This window comes from Papio anubis, chromosome 8 (genome assembly GCF_008728515.1).
Source record: "Papio anubis isolate 15944 chromosome 8, Panubis1.0, whole genome shotgun sequence".
Lineage (NCBI taxonomy): Eukaryota > Metazoa > Chordata > Mammalia > Primates > Cercopithecidae > Papio > Papio anubis.
In genome coordinates, this window is record NC_044983.1 from 31,824,702 (window position 1) to 31,845,904 (window position 21,203).

General features: G+C 44.4%; 1 non-coding gene across 1 annotated transcript; it reads left to right on the forward strand.

Moving 5' to 3' along the window:
* Positions 1–426: 426 nt before the first annotated feature.
* Positions 427–530, forward strand: LOC116268761. Its single transcript, XR_004175927.1, has one exon. It is a non-coding gene; the product is annotated as a small nucleolar RNA U13 (small nucleolar RNA).
* The last annotated feature ends 20,673 nt before the right edge of the window (positions 531–21,203 follow it).

A 21,203-nucleotide genomic window follows, 5' to 3' on the forward strand; every position in this document is an offset into this window, starting at 1 on the left:
ACCAACGCAACCACCGCCAGGTACTTGCAACCGCTCGCGCCGGTCGGTGTATAGCAGGATCCGGACCTAGCTCATATTGCTGCCGCAAAGCACAAGGCTAGCTTCCGCCAGTACTGCAGTACTGCCGCAACACCTTCTTATTTCACGACGTATGGTCGTAAAGCAATAAAGATCCATGCTCGAGAACAAGACCGAGCGGTGGAACCATGGAGAATAAATTTGCATATATAATAATCCGCTCGCTAATTGTGCTTCTGCTTTCCTTTGCTAAGGTAGAAACAGAAGAATAATCACAGAATCTCCGTGTGGCTTTGAAAACATCCAGGGTTTTATATATGAAGACTCGAGATGTCGCATTACGGTAGTCACCCTATCTGTAAAATTAGTGGCACATACTTGGAGCTCCTTAATGGCCACTCTAAAATGATCCTTTTGTAGTTCATGAGCGTGATGATTGGGTGTTCACACGTTTGTGTGAGATGTGCCACCCTACAACCTTGTTACGACGTCGGCACATTCCCCGTCTGACCTGAACTTCAGGGATCAATTTAACACTGTAGTTTACATTCTTACTAGTTGCGATAATAGGTGTTTTGGTTTAATGGTCTTGTAGTTACCGCTGGTGGGTAGCATTGTTTTCTGTCTGTAAGATACATGCACGGGTGCTCTTTCGTTGTACAACTGTGAGGTGTGTTTGTTTTATTGTGAGTCGAAACCTCGCTCTGTCGTTAGGCTGAAGTGCAGTGGCGCCAGCTCGGCTCACTGTAACTTCCGCCTCCCGGGTTCAAGAGATTCTCCTACCTCAGCCTCCCGAGTAGCTGGGACTATAGGCGCGCGCCACCATGCTCAGCTAATTTTTGTATTTTTAGTAGAGACGGGGCGTTTCCCTCATGTTGGCCAGGATGGTCTCGATCTCTCGGCCCGTGATCCGCCCGCCTCGGCCTCCCAAAGTGCTGGGATTACAGGCGTGAGCCACCACGCCTGGCCTGTGCAGTATGTTTTAATGGCTTACAATTTTTTAGGTTTTGGGGATACCTGCGCAGGTTTGTTACCTGGATATATTGTGTGATGCTGGGATTTGGAGTGCAGCTTGGCCCGTTTTTAGTGCCCCCTCTAGTAGACCTCAGTGTTGTTGCCACTTTTATGTCCACGTGTTCCCAGTGTTTAGCTCCCACTTACGAGTGGGAACATGCAGTATTTGGTTTTCTGTTCAATGCAATACTTTAGCTGGTTTCTGGAGCTAGCGTTCTAAAGCCTATATGCACAAGCGTTTGAAAATTCAAATTCTAGCGTCAAGGTAGAAGGCCCCAAGTGGCATTTGGGGTAGCCCCGAGGGAGGCGGGTCGTCGCGTTGGAGGATCCGGCTTGGTCCCGCCCCGCCGATGTCGGCGCCGGGTGTGCGGGGACAACAGAGCGCAGTCTTGGACATGGGCCGCAGGCGGCGCCCGGAACTGGCCAGGGGAGCCAGAGGCTGCGGGCTCTGGCCTCGGTGGATGTGGAAACCAGCCGTGTTTGGTTGGGTTTTGAGAAGGCGCGAGAAGGGTCGCTCCTGTGCTACTGCCCTGTGTTAAGTCCCCCACGCCGCGTGGGCATATCTTGTTCCCTCTTCCTGCGCCTTCCTGGAGGGTGGAATTGAGCCCGATTGGCCTTCAGTTCCCGAGGGGCTGGTCACATTTAGGAACTTGTGACTCTCATAGCTTCCACGGTTTCGCAGGAGCCCGAGGAGGCAAAGTTCATTTGTGCCACTGCACAGGCGGGAGCTTCGGACCCTGGGAGGGGTGGCGCGCGCGAGAGAGATGTGTCGGCCACTGCTGGGAGAGGGACTCCTTTAAGGCGTCAGCCGCGCATCCAGGGGTCCAGGAGTCCAGAGAAAGCCTTTCGGGGTTTTCTGACCTGGGATAGGCTGAGGGGCGTGTGTGCGCGCAGGGGCGAGGGAGGGGTGATGTGTCGGGTGTCCTTTGTTCTCGCCAGGAGGTGGTCATGGGGCAGAGGGACATACAGTACTTTCCTCCCACCTTGGGGAGGGCACCAGCTTCTTGGTGTACTACTTGCAATTGTCCCATCTGCGGTGTCTTGCTGTCTGCTCGCCTGCCCTTCTTTCCATTTTGCTGTGTGACCTAGGGCAAAAGTTTGGTAAACTCTCTGTGCTTTAATTTCTTTTTATTTTTTATTTAATTAAAAAAATTTTTTTAGAGACAGAGTCTTGCTCTGTCGCCCAGGCAGGAGTGCAGTAGCGTCATCATATTTCACTGCAGCCTCAAACTCCTGGGTTCAAGCGATCCTCCCACCTCAGCCTCACGTGTAACTGGGATTACAGGCACCCACCAGCACGCCCAGCTAATTTTCTATTTTTAATAGACACGGAGTTTCACCATGTTGGCCAGGCTGGTCTCGAACCCCTGACCTCAAGTTATCCACCCGCGTTAGCTTCCCAAAGTGCTGCAATTACAGGCATGAGCCACCTCGCCCAGCCACCTTAATTTATTTATCGGAAAAATACAGGTAGTAATAATTCGTACCACTTAGGAGTGTTGTGAGAAAGGGGTTATATGTAAACTGCTTAGAACAATATCTGGTCAGCAGAAAGTTCTACACAGGTGTTGGCTCATGTTAAACCACAGCTCCTGTGTTGTTACATTTCCTCTTTCCAGGGTAATTTTGTGGTTGGGACTCTCCCTCTCGGCCTCTTTCATTCAGCTTTCCCTTCTCTGACCAATTGGTGGCACTCATGATTTTCTAAGCAATTTCAACCATGGGTAACCATTTCCTCCCGAGGGGACTCTCCTGTTTGTAGGCCCAAGTGGAAGCAAGATGCCAATCAATAGACAGTTATTGTATCCCTCCTGTGTGCAAGCGTCTCTTCCCTGATCCATGTGCCCCTTGTGCTAAGTGGACCCAAGCTATTACTTCTTATAAAGAAAGCACTTGTATTGTGGAGATCTCCCCATCTGCACTTCCGAGTTTCCTGAAGCCAGAGACCACGTCTTTATTCCCAGTGCCTGGCACAATTTGGTCATGGAATAAATGTTGAACTCACACGTCCATCCACAGAGGGCTGGCTGAATAAGCTACGTACATCCATACAATGCAGTTTTATGCCACTGTACAGAGGAAAGAGAACCATCTCTGTGGACTGCTTTGGAAATCTAGGATGTATTGTTAAGTGAAAAAAGCAGGACAGAGGCCATGTATATGTTGCCTTTATTTTTATTTTTCCCCCTTTTCACACGTGTTGAAATGTTGCCTTTTTTGTAAGAAAGATGGGGAAATAGAAATAATGATGTGTGCATTTGCTTACATGTTAAAGAAGCAATAAAGTATAAATTATAAACTAAGAAAAATGGTGACATGTAAGAAAATAACAGGGTGAAGGAAATAGGAATGGAAGCTAGATTTCTCTGTACACACTGTGTTTAATAGCTTCAACTTTGGATTCATGTAAATGTTTTACTTTTTTTTTTTTGAGAGAGAGAACCTCACTCTGTCACTTAGGCTGGAGTGCAGTGGTGCGATCTCGGCTCACTGCAGCCTCTGCCACCCGGGGTTTCAAGTGATTCTCATGCCTCAGCCTCCCAAGTAGCTGGGATTACAGGCGCCCACCACCACACCTGGCTAATTTTTGTATTTTTAGTAGAGATGGGGTTTTTACCATGTTGGCCAGGCTGATCTGCAGCTCATGACCTCACGTGATCCGCCCACCTCAGCCTCCCAGAGTGCTGGAATTACAGGTGTTGAGCCATGGTGCCCAGCCACATATATATATATATATTTGAAGCAACAAAAGCAGAGATTTATTGAAAATGAAAGTACACTCCACAGGGCAGGAGTGGGCCAAAGTAAGCGGCTCAAGAGCCTACATAACTATGTTTTAAAAGAAAATAACAAAGCATTTCCTAAAAGAAAAGAAACAGTCAAAGTGTACATGGAGTCACTGGCATAACCACATAGAAATTACAGACTGTAAAACTTGTTAATTTGACTCTATATCCTTAGTGTGACAAAGCCTAAAAACAGAAAAAAATTAACTGCATTTAATAATGGTATTGTAGGCCGGGCGCGGTGGCTCAAGCCTGTAATCCCAGCACTTTGGGAGGCCGAGACGGGCGGATCACGAGGTCAGGAGATCGAGACCATCCTGGCTAACACGGTGAAACCCCATCTCTACTAAAAAATAGAAAAAACTAGCCGGGTGAGGTGGCGGGCGCCTGTAGTCCCAGCTGCTCGGGAGGCTGAGGCAGGAGAATGGTGGGAACCCGGGAGGCGGAGCTTGCAGTGAGCTAAGATCCGGCCACTGCACTCCAGCCTGGGCGACAGAGCGAGACTCCGTCTCAAAAAAAATAAAAAATAAAAAAAAATAATAATAATGGTATTGTAATAATACTAATATTATTGTTTAGGTTGTTTCTTTTGGTTTGTTTGTTTTTTGAGACAGAATCTCCCTCTTTTGCCCAAGCTGGAGTGCAGTGGCATGATCTCGGCTCACTGCAACCTCTGCCTCCTGGGCTCAAGCGATTCTCCTGCCCCAGCCTCCCAAGTAGCTGGGATTACAGGTGTGTGCCACCATGCCCGGCTAATTTTGTATTTTTTAGTAGAGATGAGGTTTCACCATGTTAACCAGGCTAGTCTTGAACTCCTGACCTCAAGCGATCCACCTGCCTCGGCCTCTCAAAGTGCTGGGATTACAGGCATGACCCACTATGCCTGGCCTGTTTAGGTGTTATTACATGTATTTTGTATAACTTATATATGTGTATAAAATAACAAGTAACTCAATATTGTTAGAAACCCAGATTTTCAGTTAAAGATAAAAGAGATACTAGTATCAAATCAATGAAGTTAGCTATAAATTCTGTAATCTGATTGAGTCACATATTTGAGTAAAAAAATCTGTAATCTGAAATTAGAATTGGCAATGTTGATATGAATTTATAAGTAATTTTCCTCATTCTACAAAATATATACATATAAATATATACATATATACACGTGTATGTGTGTCTGTATATATATATATATCTCCTGGTTGTGTTCACTGAAAGGCCAAGAATGACAGTCTAATGGCTGTGAGCACCCTGGGTGTCCAAATTCAGAGTTTAAATGCCATTTCCCACTGAAAGGAACCAGTGAGGCTTTAGGAAATAATTGATTTTGATTTCAGAACTAGGGCAGAAATTGCACAAGGTGGGCCTGTGGCGTTTTGTTATGCCTGAAAGCAAGGTAGTTATCAAATGCTGCTGAGGTGGCCGGGCATGGTGGCTCACGCCTGTAATCCCAGCACTTTGGAAGGCTGAGGCGGGCAGATCACGAGGTCAGGAGATCAAGACCATCCTGGCTAACATGGTGAAACCCCGTCTCTACTAAAAAATACAAAAAATTAGCCGGGCGTGGTGGCGGGTGCCTGTAGTCCCAGCTGCTCGGGAGGCTGAGGCAGGAGAATGGCATGAACCTGGGAAGCGGTGCTTGCAGTGAGCCGAGATTGCGCCACTGCACTCCAGCCTGGGCGAGAGCGAGACTCCGTCTCAAAAAAAAAAAAAAAAAAAAAAATTGCTGCTGAGGTGATGTGAAAAAAAAACAAACAACACACCGAAGGCCCTACAGCTCAGGGATTACAGCATTGGTCTTGTAAAGGAGTAATGACTGTAATGAATTAAAACAAATATATACAAATCCATGAGTTCATAGTGATACTAAAAAAAAATCACTAATCATTCACCTTTGGATCACTTAAGAAAACAAATGTTTATTTTGAAAATTGGTATATAAGAGGAAAAAAATCAAGCATTTATTCTTCTGTTTCAGGGTACTCAAATCATTTGTAAGGATAATACATGCAACAAAATGGTAGAATTAGAAAGTCACTATTCACACCTCCTAATGAAACACTGAGACAAGGCAACTGTCATCCAGTGTGATTACAATTACGAGGTGAAAGTTGATGGGGAACTTTATAACTGAACTACTGATTTATTGAACATCACTAAAAGCAAGGCAGCCAGATACCAGGCACCTCTTAATGCAATAAGGTAGGAAGTACACACCACCTACGAAATATTCTTGCCTAAAAATGGACCCTAAATCTAATCAAATTTTTAGGTCTACTACCAAATGACAAGAAACATGGAGGGTAAAGAAGCAAAAGACACCAAGAAATTTAATTTATTCAAGGAAAGATAAATAAATAAATAATTGTTTTAAAGACACCAAGATAATATAATCAGCCAAGCCAAGGATGAGAACTGATAAAGATTGAAAGTTTTAAGATATTCTCAACCAACAATGTTGCATATTTTTCCTTCCTTCCTTCCTTCCTTCCTTCCTTCCTTCCTTCCTTCCTTCCTCTCTCCCCTTCCCCTTCCCCTTCCCCTTCCCTTCCTCTTCTCTTCTTGTTTTTTTTTTTAGAGGCAAGGGCTAGCTTTCTTGCCAGCTGGACCTCCCAAAGTGCTGAGATTACAGGCGTGAGCCACTGTGCCCCACCAGATCTTATTTTCTTTCTTTTTTTTTTTTTGAAATAGACTTTCGTTCTTGTTACCCAGGCTGGAGTGCAATGGCGTGATCTCAGCTCACCGCAACCTCCACCTCCCGGGTTCAAGCGATTCTCTTGCCTCAGCCTCCCTAGTAGCTGGGATTACAGGCATGCGCCACCACACCTGGCTAATTTTGCATTTTTAGTAGATATGGAGTTTCTCCATGTTGGTCAGGCTGGTCTCCAAATCCCGACCTCAGGTGATCTGCCCACCTTGGCCTCCCAAAGTGCTGGGATTACAGGTGTGAGGGTGTGAGCCACCGTGCCTGGCCTCTTTCTTTTTTTTTGGGAAACGGAGTCTTGCTCTGTTGCCTAGACTGGAATGCTGTGACGTGATCTCAGCTCACTGCAACCTCCACCTCCTGGGTTCAAGCAGTTCTCCTGCCTCAGCCTCCCAAGTAGCTGGGATTACAGGTGTGTGCCACTGTGCCTGGCTAATTTTTGTATTTTTAGTAGAGATGGGTTTTTGTCATGTTGGCCAGGCTGGTCTCAAACTCCTGACCTCAGGTGATCCACACGCCTCAGCCTTCCAAAGTGCTAGGATTATAGGAGCGAGCCACCACATCCGGCCCAGATCTTATTTTCAATAAATAAATGTAGGCCAGGTGCAGTGTCTCATGCTTGAGCCCAGGAGTTCTAGACCAGCCTGGGTAACAAGTGAGACCCTGTCTCCACAAAAAAATAAAAAAATAAACCCACCCAAATTATAAAAAGACATATTTAAGACAATCAGAGAAACGTGAATATAGATTAGTTATTACGGTGTTCATACAATTTGTCATCTAAGCAGAATATGTTGAGAGTTCAAGAAGACGCTATTAACAGTTGTGCTGGTACAAAGGTGTACACTGGATTTGTCCCGGGCAAACGTGATTATCCTGGTATTACACAATTTTGTGGAGTATTTTAGATTGATAATGTTAGCACATTTATGTTTTTGTGAAAGCTATTAGTCAGAAAAGCAGTTCTGAAAGGTTTTAGTCTCAGGATCCTTTACACTCTTAAAAATTATTGAGTCATACTCATTAGGATGGCTAGAATGAAAAACACTGAAAATAAATTTTGGCAAGGATGTAGAGAAATTGGAAGAGAAATTGGAATGCTCATACATTGCTGATTAAAATGTAAAATGGTGCGGCTGCTATGGAAAACAGTGTGACAGTTTCTTAGAAAGTTAAACATAGAGTTAGCCATAGGACCCAGCAATTCTATTCCTAGATATATTGCCAAGAGAACTAAAAACATGTATTCATACAAAAACTTGGCTACAAATGTTCATAGCTGCATTATTTGTAATATCCAGTGGAAACAACCCAAAAGTCAGCTGATGACTGGGTAAACAAAATGTGGTATATACATACAATGGAATGTTTTTTAGCTATAAAAAGGAATGAAGTTCTGATACATATTACAACACGGATGAACCTTAGAGACATTATGCTAAGTGAAAGAAGCCAGAAACAGAAACAAAAGGCTACATATTGTATGATTCCATTTATCTGAAATGCCCAGAAGAGGCAAATCTGCAGAGTCAGAAAGTACATTAGTGGTTGCCAGGAGATAATGGGAGGGGACATTTAGAAGTGACTAATAGGCCCGGCGCGGTGGCTCATGCCTGTAATCCCAGCACTTTGGGTGGCCGAAGTGGGCAGATCACAAGTTCAGGAGTTTGAGACCAGGCTGGCCAATATAGTAAAACCCCGTCTCTACTAAAAATACAAAAATTAGCTGAGCATGGTGGCGGGCGCCTGTAATCCCACCTACTCGGGAGGCTGACTGTAGTCCCACCTACTCGGGAGGCTAAGGCAGGAGAATCACTTGAACCCGGGAGGCAGAGGTTGCAATGAGCTGAGATCATGCCACAGCATTCCAGCCTGGGCAACAGAGCGAGACTGTGTCTAAAAAAAAAAGTGACTAAAATGGGTATAGAGTTTTCTTTTGGGGTGATAAAAAGGTTTTGGAATTAGCTAGTGGCAGTGGCTGCCCAACCTTGCAAATATACCAAAACCTATTGAAGTGTACACTTTATTTTTTTGTTTTTTTGAGACAGAGCCTCACTCTGTCACCTACTTCAGCCTCCAGAGCAGCTGGGATTAAAGGCGTGTGCCACCACACCCGGCTAATTATTGCGTTTTTTAGTAGAGACAAGGTTTTGCCATATTGGCCAGGCTGGTTTCAAACTCATGGCCTCAAGTGATCCGCCCACCTTGGCCTCCCAAAGTGCTGGGATTATAGGTGTGAGCCAGCGTGCCTGGCCATGAGGTGTACATTTTATTTATTTTTTAAATTTTTCTTGTTTTTTGTTCCTGAGGTGTACATTTTAAAATAGTAAGCTGCTGGTCATGGTAGTACGTGCCTGTAATCCCAGCAACTCAGGAGGCTGAGGCAGGAGGATTGCTTGAACCCAGAAGTTTGAGGCTGCGGTGAGCCATGATTGCACCATTGCACTCCAGCCTGGGAGACAAAGTGAGACCCCAACTCTAAAACAATTAAAAATAAATAAAATTATGAATCTAGTGGTTTATGAATTAAATCTCAAAAATATTTTAGAAGTATTAAGGACCCCAAAGAGCTTTTCTTTATGTGTGATGGATAAATATTCAGATAAATGGATTATTTTCTACCCTAGAAATTAAAACTGAAAAATTTTTTAAATACTCATTTGATTTTTAAAAATGGCCTGGGTGCGTTGGCTCACACCTGTAATCCCAGCACTTGGAGAGGCCGAGGTGGGTGGATCACCTGACATCAGGAGTTCAAGACCAGCGTGGCCAACATAGTGAAACCTCATGTCTACTAAAATTTAGCTGGGCGTGGTGGCAAGCACCTGTAGTCCCAGCTACTTGGGAGGCTGAGACAAAAGAATTGCTGGCCAGGCACGGTGGCTCAAGCCTGTAATCCCAGCACTTTGGGAGGCCGAGACGGGTGGATCACGAGGTCAGGAGATCGAGACCATCCTGGCTAACACGGTGAAACCCCGTCTGTACTAAAAAATACAAAAAAAACTAGCCGGGCGAGGTGGTGGGCGCCTGTAGTCCCAGCTACTCAGGAGGCTGAGGCAGGAGAATGGCATGAACCCAGGAGGCGGAGCTTGCAGTGAGCTGAGATCCGGCCACTGCACTCCAGCCTGGGAAACAAAGCCACACTCTAAAAAAAAAAAAAAAAAAAAAGAATTGCTTGAACCTAGAATGCAAAGGTTGCAGTGAGCCGAGATTGTGCTATTGCACTCTAGCCTGGATGACACAGCGAGATTCCATCTCAAGAAAAAAAAAAAATTAAATTTAAAAAACATAGTAATAATAAAGATATTACATGTTAAGGACTTACTTTTATGAAAATAAGTATATTTTTCAAACAGCATCATGACAAGTGACATTGTTTTACACTTTTGTCAACAGATTTGTAAAAATTTGCAACTCTTTCACATCTGGTTTAATGGGAGACAGCTGGATTTTCAGATTTGTGGCTACATTCAATCTATGTTGGAAAATTCTACTGTACACGAGATAATGAGAACAAAAAGATAAACAATATATTAATATTGTTATAAAAATAGTTTTGACCTAGCAGGCTGCCTGACAGGGTCTTGGTAAGTCCCAGGAATCCAGGCCACACTTTGTGAAGTATTATTAGAAACACACACAAGTATTAATTGTTGAAATGATGCAATGTCTGGGATTTGCTTTAAAATTCCCAACACTGGGCAGTAGACACTGAGCAGACCAGATTCCAGTCGCTCGTGGGCATGGCCCAGCTTCCTCTGTGACCATATCTGGCAAGTCCAGTGTGGATGAGATCGAGAAATTAAATAAGCCGAAACTGAAGAAGACAGAGATGCAAGAGAAAAATCCACTGCCTTCCAAGGAACAGATCGAACAGGAGAAGTAAGCAGGCTTCGTAATGAGGTGTGCGCCACCAATATGCACTGTTCATTCCACAAAGCATTGCTTTCTATTTTGCTTCTTTTAGCTGTTTAACTTTGAAGGATGCAAAGAGGTTAAATCAAGTTTAAATGACTGTGCTGCCCCTTTCACATCAAATAACTGCTGCTGCTGATGGCTGTGCCTGCCTCTCTTATCTGCCTGTCTAGCTGGTGGGAAAGAAAAGAACTTGCATGTTGGTGAAGGAAGAAGTGTGGTAGGATGACAGTGAAATCTAGAATAAAACCAAGCTGGCCCAAGGCATCCTGCGGGTTGTAAAATGCAGTTTAATCAGAGTGCTTTTTTGTTGTTGTTGTTATTGTTCAAATAATTTTAATTATGGGAATGCATTTTTTTGTTTGTTTGTTTGTTTTGAGATGGAATTTCGCTCTTGTTGCCCAGATTGGAGTGCAATGGTGCGATCTCAGCTCACTGCAACCCCATTTCCCAGGTTCAAGCAATTCTCCTGCCTCGGCCTCCCAAGTAGCTGGGATTACAGGCGCCTGCCACCATGCCCAGCTAATTTTTTTGTATTTTTTTGTAGAGATGGGGTTTCACCATGTTGGCCAGGCTAGTCTTGAACCCCTGACCTCAGGTGATCCTCCTGCCTCGGCCTCTCAAGGTGCTGGGATTACAGGCGTGAGCCACCGTGCCTGGCTCAGTTTTTAAAATAGGCAAATAAAAAGTTTAAAAACTTGAAAAATAAAATTCTCCATGACAGGGGATGGTGGTGAAGGAGTGGTCAAAAGTTAGATGAAAAAGATTATCAACATCTTGACAACTGTAAAAGCTGGGTGATGGATCACAGATGTCCTCTATGTTAATCTCGCTTCTTTAGTGTAACTCTGAAATTGCCCATAATAAAAATTGTTGTTATTAGCTAGGCACAGTGGCTCATGCCTTTAAGCCCAGCACTTTAGGAAGCTGAGGTGGGAGGATCACTTGAGCTCAGGAGTTTGAGACCAGCCTGGGCAACATAGTGAGACCTCGTCCCTACTAAGAATAAAAAAATTAGCCGGGCATTAGTGGCACATGCCTGTGGTCCCAGCTACTTGGGAGGCTGTGGTGGGAGGATCGTTTGAGCCCAGGAGGTCAAGGCTGCAATGAGCTGTAATCACACCACTGTACTCCAGCCTGGGTGACAGAGCAGGTTGCTGTCGCAAAACAAAACAAACACAAAAATATTGTTGTTATTGCTCTTATTTCAATCAATGCTTATTTAACAGAGCAAAAGACGTGGAGGTAGTTGGTAGGAGGAAAAACCGTGTTAAGGACTGGATATGTAAAGATGCAAAGATGAATTAGATACAGTTCCTGCATTCAATAGGTTTTCATCTGATGGGGGAAACAATGATGCACAGCTGGAAAGAACTGTAAGGAAGACATCCGATAAAGAACCCATCACATTTAACAAGCACCAGGCGTTCTGCTGAGGGCCTTACATGCACGTCCTCCTCAAGGCAACCCTCTCAGACTGGTATCATTATCTCCATCTTGCAGAGGAGGAAACTGAAGTTCTGAGAAGTTGAGTAACTCGCCCAAGATCTCACAGCAGAAAGTGGTAGAGCTGCAACTTACACTTCAGTCTGTTGACTCCAAAGCCTGTGCATTTCACAGCTTTGGAGTCAGTCACCTTTCAGTTACACAATTCTGGAACATCACTCTCACTGTGTACCACATAAATGGCACTCATCAGAGGCCCAGCTGGTGGCCTAGAGGAGCCCACAGTCTTTAGGAGAACAACAGATATTATCACCCAGGTTGGTCTTTACACTGTACCTATGTCCTCATTCAATCCTCACAATTTAAACTCATGGAGTAGGGGCTGGGCGGGGTGGCTCACACCTATAATCCCAGCACTTTGGGAGACCGAGACAGGCAGATTGCTTGAGGTCAGAAGTTTGAGACCACCTTGGCCAACATGGTGAAATTAGCCAGGCATGATGGCGGGTGCCTGTAGTCCCAGCTACTTGGGAGGCTGAGGCAGGAGAATTGCTTGAACCTGGGAGGCGAAGGTTGCTGTGAACCGAGATCACACCACTATACTCCAGCCTGGGCGATAGAGTGAGGCTCTGTCTAAAAAAAAAAAAAAAATTCATGGAGTAGGCATTTCTGTCCAAGTTTGCCTTCCTTGTCTTGACTTTCTTTCTCAAGGTTTTGGGAAGCAACATCTCTTAAAAAGAATAAATTCAATGGCAACTCTCCTGTAATTAGCAAATGCAAATAACCATATGTAAGGATATGGATTCAAGACCATAAAGATAAAGAAGTAGGTTCATCACATCCCTATTCATAATGCAGAAACGTCAAAACAGTGGAAGCTTGCTTATCAGTGGCACATCCACACTGGGGAATTCTCCAGCTGTTTTCCTTTGTTGTTGTGTTTGTTTGTTTTTTTAAGAATGACATGGAGCTAAGCCAGATGTCAAGGAGAGGTTTCCATAAGGTATTGTTAAATGGTGAATGTAAGATTTGTGAGCCAGGTGTGATGGCTCACGCCTGTAATTCCAGCATTTTGGGAGGCCGAGGTGGGTGGATCACTTGAGGTCAGGAGTTCGAGACCAGCCTGGCCAACAGAAATGGAAGGCTGAAATAAATTCCTGGGAATTGATGACTAAATGGTAAGCAATACCTCTTAGCTTTCCAAAGACCATACGATCAACAATTTTAGATGAAGATTTCTTCATAAGGATAAACAAAAGTGAGAGAAAGTAAAAAAGGAAGTATTTACTCCCCTTCATTCTAAGAGTAACAAACTGATGAAATTGAAGCGTGACAAATATACCAACCACAGCTTTCAAGGTTCATGTGGTCTAAACATGGTTAATAATAGGAGTTTGAAACACACTATAAGGGCTGGCCGCAGTGCCTCACACCTGTAATCCCAGCACTTTGAGAGGCCAAGGGAGACCGATCACAAGGTCAGGAGTTCGAGACCAGCCTGACCAACATGGTGAAACCCTGTCTCTATTAAAAATATAAAAATTAGCCAGGCATGGTGGCACACACCTGTAATCCCAGCTACTTGGGAGGCTGAGGCAGGAGAATCACTTGAACCCGGGAGGCGGAGGTTGCAGTGAGCCGAGATTGTGCCATTGAACTCCAGCCAGGGCGACAGAGCGAGACTCAGTCTCAAAAAATACAAAAATAAAGAAACACACTGTAAGATAACTACTGCTTGTAGCAGAGCTACTTTTCTGATTATAGGCCAAATGAAAAAATAATATTACAATATTTATCATCCTTGAATGCCTGCCAAGAATGAGACAACCACTATATTCTTTCAGTTTAATATTTTTACAAGTATTTAGCTGGGTGCGGTGGCTCACGCTTGTAACCCCAGCACTTTGGGAGGCTGAGACGCGTGGATCATGAGGTCAGGAGTTCGAGGTCAACATTGGTGAAACCCCATCTCTACTAAAAATACAAAAATTAGCCGGGCATGGTGGTGCGTGCCTGTAATCCCAGCTACTCAGGAGGCTGAAGCAGGAGAATTGCTTGAACCTGGGAGGCGAAGTTTACAGTGAGCTGAGATCGTGCCATTGCACTCCAGCCTGAGCAATAGAATGAGACTCCGTCTCAAAAAAAAAAAAAAAAAAAAAAAGAATATTTTTACAAGTATTTAGGGTAGGTAGTACATTATCTAAGAACATCTTACCCAAATGATAAGACCACTGTTTTTTACTTTAGTGCTCCAAAATGTTCAATTTCATTGTTGAAATGTTCTATGTGCCATATTTCTCTCCAGCAATTGCTATTTCTCTGCTCAGCAAAATGTCTTAAAACAAAAACAGGCTGGGCTCAGTGGCTCATGCCTATAATCGCAGTGCTCTGGGAGGCCAAAGGAGAAGGATTGTTTGAGCCCAAGAGTTCAAGACCAATCTGGTAATCAGGGAGACCCCCATCTCTACAAAGTAAAAAATATTCGCTGTGCATGGTGCTGCACACCTGTAGTCCCAGCTAATTGGTAGGCTAGGGTGGGAGGATCACTTGACACCAAGAGTTAAAGGCTGCAGTGAGCCATGATCATGCCACTGCACTCCAGCCTGGGTGACAGAGTAAGACCCTCTAAAAAACAAAAAAAGACAACAAATCCACACCTGTTGTCACCAATTATCCACTCAACTTTAAAAAATTTTTATTACTTGAGCATGTTTCTTAAGTTTTAGTTTTCTTTCTTTTTTTATTTTTTATTTTTTGGAAATTAGAGTTATCCTGGAATATTTCTTTTTAAAATTGTTTTAAAAACAGAGACGGAGTCTCATTACATTACCCAGACTGGTCTTGAACTCCCAGGCTCAAGGGATCCTCCTGCCTCGGCCTCCCAAAGTGTTGAGATTACAGACATGAGCTACTGCGCCCGGCCCTGGAATGTTTCTTAAGTTTTAAAAACTTTATAAAGTCCCCCTCTGTTTTAAGAAATGCCATTTATTTGTTGAAGAAGTAAAGCCACGTGTCCTGTAAAATGTCTGAAACTCTAGATTGGCAGATTGCTTCCTCTTGATGTTATTATTTATTTATTTATTTATAAACTTTTTTTGAGACAGAGTTTCGCTCTTGTTGCCCAGGCTGTAGTGCAATGGCACAATCTTGGCTCACTGCAACCTCCATCTCCTGGGTTCAAGGGATTCTCCTGCCTCAGCCTCCCGAGTAGCTGGGATGACAGGCAAACACCACCATGCCTGGCTATTTTTTGTATTTTTAGTAGAGATGGGGTTTCACCATATTGACCAGGCTAGTCTCGAACTCCTGACCTCAGGTGATTCTCCCACCTTGGCCTCCCAAAGTGCTGGCATTACAGGCGTGAGCCACCGCACTCGGCCATTTATTTATTTTTTGAGGTGGAGTTTCGCTCTGTCGCCAAGGCTGGAGTACAGTAGCACAATACCAGCTACTGCAATCTTCACCTCCCGGGTTCAAACAATTCTCACACTTCAGCCTCCTGAGTAGCTGGGACTATAGGCAGGCACCACCACTCCTGACTACTTTTTTGTATTTTTAGTAGAGACAGAGTTTCACTATGTTGGCTAGCCTGGCCACAAGTGATCCACCTGCCTTGGCCTCCCAAAGAGCTGCGATTACAGGCGCTCTTGATGTTATTGTTAATTTATTCCTCTATCTAACCCATTTCCTGGAAAGGGGTGGTTGGATCTAGAGATAAAATGAAATTTAGGATCAGCCTTTGGGGTGGGGCTGTGTACTTCTTACTGTATCGCAGGAGGCATGTGATGTCTGATTGTCCCACTTTTACTAATGATAAGACAGATTGATCTGTTACAAAAGTCTCCATCAATCTTTCCCCTGGTTGCTACAGGAGCCATGAATAATCACTGCTTAATTTTATTACTTTATTAGAGTTACAAAATGGCAATTTCCTAATTCCGTTATTTCCTTTTGCATCTTTACCTGGAACTCTGCTTTAAATAGAACTTTCCCCCAGCAACCAGTTATCTGATCACCCTGAATACAACTTGCACAGCAAAAGCAGGATAAATGCTTGATATTTTCCTTTCATTAACCAGGTTTTAGAATAATGAATTTAGTGCCTTAGCGACCGTCAATGAATACCTGATATTTGGTGGTTGTTCTTGTTAGTTTTTATTTTATTTTATTTATTTTTATTTTTGTGGAGACAGGGTCTTAATATGTTGCCCAGATTGGTCAACTAACTCCTGGACTCAAGCTATCCTCCCACTTCAGCCTCCCAAAGTGCTGAGATTTGGGAGGCATGAGCCATTACACCCAGCCTGTTCTTACTAGTTTTATATGATCTTAAGGAATTTTATACAAGTAATGAGTTATATCCCATTGTAATTATTCTTGTTTTACTCAAATCGTCCCATCTTTTGCCAATGGGGGTCTTTTCATTTTGGCTTCTGTGCCCTATTAACATGATCCAGTAGTCGTGGATTGCTTCCTTCCATTTTAGAATGGCAAGATTGAAGCAACCACTGTGTCCAAGGAGCCCCAATTCCTTGTAAGGAGAAAGGTTATTTAAGGGCTACAATTTGAAGAGTGAGATGCCATTGCTCTTGAATTCGTATTGATTTTAGTTTTCTAGGTCTCAGTGGATGACACATCTAGGAAATATATACTCTTTAAAAGCAGAAAAAAATCATAAATCTGTATTAATATATCCAATTCAGATTTAAAATTTCAGGCTTATACTTCTTTAAAATGAGACTTGTATCTCTCCTCTCTTTTACTGCCCAGGCTGGAGTGCAATGGCACAATCTCGGCTCACTGAAACCTCTGCCTCCCAAGTTCAAGCTATTCTCCTGCCTCAGCCTCCCAAGTAGCTGGGATTACAGGTGCGTGTCACCACGCCCAGCTAATTTTTTTTTTTTTTCTTGTATTTTTAGTAGAGACGGGCTTTCACCACATTGGCCAGGATGATCTCGATCTTTTTTTTTTTTGAGACAGAGTCTCGCTCTGTCGCCCAGGCTGGAGTACAGTGGCGCGATCTCGGCTCACTGCAAGCTCCGCCTCCCGAGTTCACCCCATTCTCCTGCCTCAGTCTCCCGAGTAGCTGGGACTACAGGCACCCGCCACCACGCCCGGCTAATTTTTTTGTATTTTTAGTAGAGATGGGGTTTCACCATGTTCGCCAGGATGGTCTCGATCTCCTGACCTCGTGATCCGCCCGCCTCGACCTCCCAAAGTGCTGGAATTACAAGCGTGAGCCACCGCATACGGCCGATGTCGATCTCTTGACCTTGTGATCCGCCCACCTTGGCCTCCCAGAGTGCTGCGATTACAGGCATGAGCCACTGCCCCCGGCCAAAAATCTTGATTCGTAATAACATTAATGTAATTACTTACTTGCTTTATTCTAAAATATACACATAAAGGTATTAAAATAGCAATGTTGTTATTACTAAACATAAGATTACCTGGGCGTGGTGGCTCACGTCTGTAATCCCAGCATTTTGGGAGACTGAGGTGGGCAGATTACCTGAGGTCAGGAGTTAGAGACCAGCCTGGCAAACATTGGTGAAACCCCACCTTAGTAAAAATACAAAAATTAGGCAGGTATGATGGCGTGTGCCTGTAGTCCCAGCTACTTGGGAGGCTGAGGCAGGAGAATCAGTTGAACACAGGAGGCAGAGGTTGCAGTGAGCCAAGATCGCACCACTGCACTCCAGCCTGGGTGACAGAAAGAGACTCCGTCTCAAAGAAAGAAAGAAAAGAAAGAGAGAGAGAGAGAGAGAGAGAGAGAGAAGGAAACCCATAAGATTATTGAATATAATTTAAGACTTCTTTGCTATTTGCTTTTGTCTTTAGGGTATGCCGAGTAAATAACTGCAATCACCTGGGCATGGTGGCTCACTCCTGTAATCACGGCACTTTGGAAGGTGAAGGCAGGAAGATTGCTTGAGGCCAGGTGTTTTAGACAAGCCTAAGCAACATAGCTAGACCACCCTCACCATCTCTACAAAAAGTAAAATTAGCCAGGTGAGATGGCACATACCTATAGTCCCAACTACTTGAGAGGTTGAGGCAGGAGGATCACTTGAGCCCAGGAGGTTGAGGCTGCTTGAGCCATGATTGGGCCACTGCACTCCAGTCTGAGTGACAGAGTGAGACCCTGTCTTAAATAATAATAATAATTTCAATCAAATGCTATGTTTCAAGTCACTTGAAATAGGCTTCTTTTCTATATGGCTGTGATATTCATTTTAGGTTTCGACTCAACTGGGTTAAGGAATACCCAGATAGCTGGTACAGCATTATTTCTGGTTATGTCTGTGAGGGTGTTTCTGGAAGAGATTGGCATTTGACTCAGTGATTGAGTAAGGAAGAGCTGCCTGATGTGAGCGGGCATCATCTAATTTGTTGAGGGCCTGGATAGACTAACAAGACAGAGGAAAGTCTAATTCACTCTGTCTTCTGGAGCTGGGACACCCATTTTCTTCTGCCTTTGAACATATGAACTCTAGGTTCTCAGACCTTCGGACTCTGGGACTTACACCAGGGGCCCACAGGTTCTCAGGCCTTTGGACTCAGACTGCATTAGGCCACTGGCTTCCCTGGTTCTCCAGCTTGCAGATAGTATATCATGGGGCTTCTCAGCATCCATAGTCATGTGAACCAGTTCCCCTAATAAATCCCCTCTTATCTACCTATCTGGAAAATTCTGACTTATACAATGGCTATGTGAGGAACTTGATATATGTTTATATGCATTTTTGTTTCTTTTCAATCTTCTAGGAATGGCTTGTCTCTTCTCATTTATTATTATTTTTCTTTGTAGAGATGGGGTCTTGCTGTGTTGCCCAGGCTGATCTTGAATTCCTGGTCTCAAGTGATCCTCCTTCCTCAGCCTCCTAAAGTGCTGGGATTACAGGCATGAGCCAGTGTATCCAGCTTATTCATTTTTCAACACACTCAATTTTTCCTTCACCCCACGAATCCAGCAAAACTGCTTTTTCTCAGGCCCCCAGTAGCCTCCTCATTGCCAAATTCAGTGGAGTGAAGTGGTACACTCTTGACTCACTGCAACCTCCGCCTCCTAGGTTTAAGCACTTCTCGTGCCTCAGCCTCCCGAGTAGCTGGGATTACAGGTGCGCACCACACACCTGGCTAATTTTTTTTATTTTTAGTAGACATGGGGTTTCACCATGTTGGCCAGGCTGGTTTCGAACTCCCGACCTGAGGTGATCGGCCTACCCGGACCTTCCAAAGTGCTGGGATTACAAGCATGAGATACCGCGCCCGCCGCCCTGCTCGGTGCATTCTTTTTTTTTTTTTTTTTTTTTTTTTTCTGAAACAAAGTCTCACTTTGTTACAGTAGTTAGCTGGTCACGCATGAGCAGGGCAGGAGAGGGCTCCGCCCAACACACACAAATATCAGGAATGTCAGGCAACCATCAGGTGATGGTCAGGCAGTTAAGTGTCGTTCTAAAATAATAATTGGTCACAGCCGGTGCCAGGGAAAGGCAGGATCCTAACAAATAGAAAACACCTGAAATGTGATCATTGGCTTCTCGAGAAGGCCTCAGGGGTTAGGCAAGTAGGTTCAGGAATGTGCCTGGAGACAGCCCTCCCCAAGGGAAGAATCAGGGAAGAAGTAACAAGAGCCCAGAAGCATGCCAACGTATAAAACCCCAAGTCAAAAGGTCAAACCTCACACTTGTTTTTCAAGTCACACACTTGCTCCTCGTCCAAGTATATGTTCTTTCCTTCCTTTTATTCCTGCTCTAAAGCTTTTCAATAAACATTCACTCCTGCTCTAAAACTTGCCTTGGTTTCTCCTTCTGCCTTAGGTCCCTCAGTTGAATTCCTTCTTCTGAGGAAGCAAGATCTGAGGTTGCTGCAGACCCCTACAAATTAGCCTTGTCTAATATATTTTGGTGCCATGTGACTCAAATACCTTCCACTGATAACAACTCTGTTGTCCAAGCTAGAGTGCAGTGGCGCAATCATGGCTCACTGCAGCCTTGACCTCCCAGGCTCACGCGATCCTCCTACCTTAGCCTCCTGGGTAGCTAGGACTCTAGGCACACAGCCCAATGCCTGGCTAATTTTTTGTATTTTATATATATATATATATATTTTAATAGAGATGGGGTTTTGCCATGTTGCCCAGGCTACTCTTGAACTTCTGACCTCAAGCAATCCTTCTGCCTCGGCCTTCCAAAGTGCTAGGATCACAGGCATGAGCCACCGTGCCCGGCCTCTTTTCCATTCTTGTACACAATTCCATTTCCAATAAAAACTTAACCCAGATAATGTCACTTTTCTGCTTCAGTCCCATTATAAGTTAGAATTCCCTAACATGGCTACTAGGCCCTCCCTGATCTGCTCCTGTGTCTCTTTGACCTCACTTTGTACCTCCCTTCCCCATCTCTCACTAAGCTTAATTACATGGGATGTGTTCGCCAACAGCCCAAGCTCTATTTTGTCGCAATTTCTTTTCTTTTCTTTTTTTGTGAGAGGAAGTTTCGCTCTTGTTACCCAGAATGGAGTGCAGTGGTGCCATCTCAGCTGACTGCAACCTCCACCTCCCAGGTTCAAGCGATTCTCCTGCCTCAGCCTCCCGAGTTGCTGGGACTACAGGCGCCCGCCACCACGCCCAGCTAATTTTTTTGTATTTTTAGTAGAGACGGGGTTTTGCCATGTTGGCCAGGCTGGTCTTGAAGTCCTGACCTCAGGTGATCTGACCACCGGTCCTCCCAAAGTGCTGGGATTACAGGCATGAGCCACCAGCCCCGGTCCTCAATTTCTTACATACACTCTTCTGTCTGGCCTTTCCCTACCTCTTGTCATTCTTGTGATCTGAGCTTAAACATCTCTTGCTCAGGAAGACCTTCCTTGTCCATCCCTCTCCTCTGGTTTTACGAAGGTAGTCACTGGATACCTCACAATGGTTGGTCCCTGTAATATGAATATGCTTGTTTAGGCTTCATCTCCCCTATTAGACTGTAAACATCTTGGGAGTAGGAGCCATTTTGGTCTTGCTCATTGGCATAATGATTGGCATGTAGGCACTCAATATGTGTTGGTCTTTTAATAAATTTGAGAAGTTTGACTCTAAGTACAATCATCCACATCAGACTTCTCTACAAATTGTATATTCAGTGGGCATCAGCTCTGCCCAGTGAGAGAAAGCAAACCTGGAATGCAGTGCTTGTGCATTAGTACAGGCTCAATAAGGGACAGCTGTATTAGTTGGGATACTGGCAGGTGAGGAATACACACAAACTTCCTTATTTCTTACAGACTTTTCATTTAGTCCCCTTGTTTAGTTGCATGGCTTC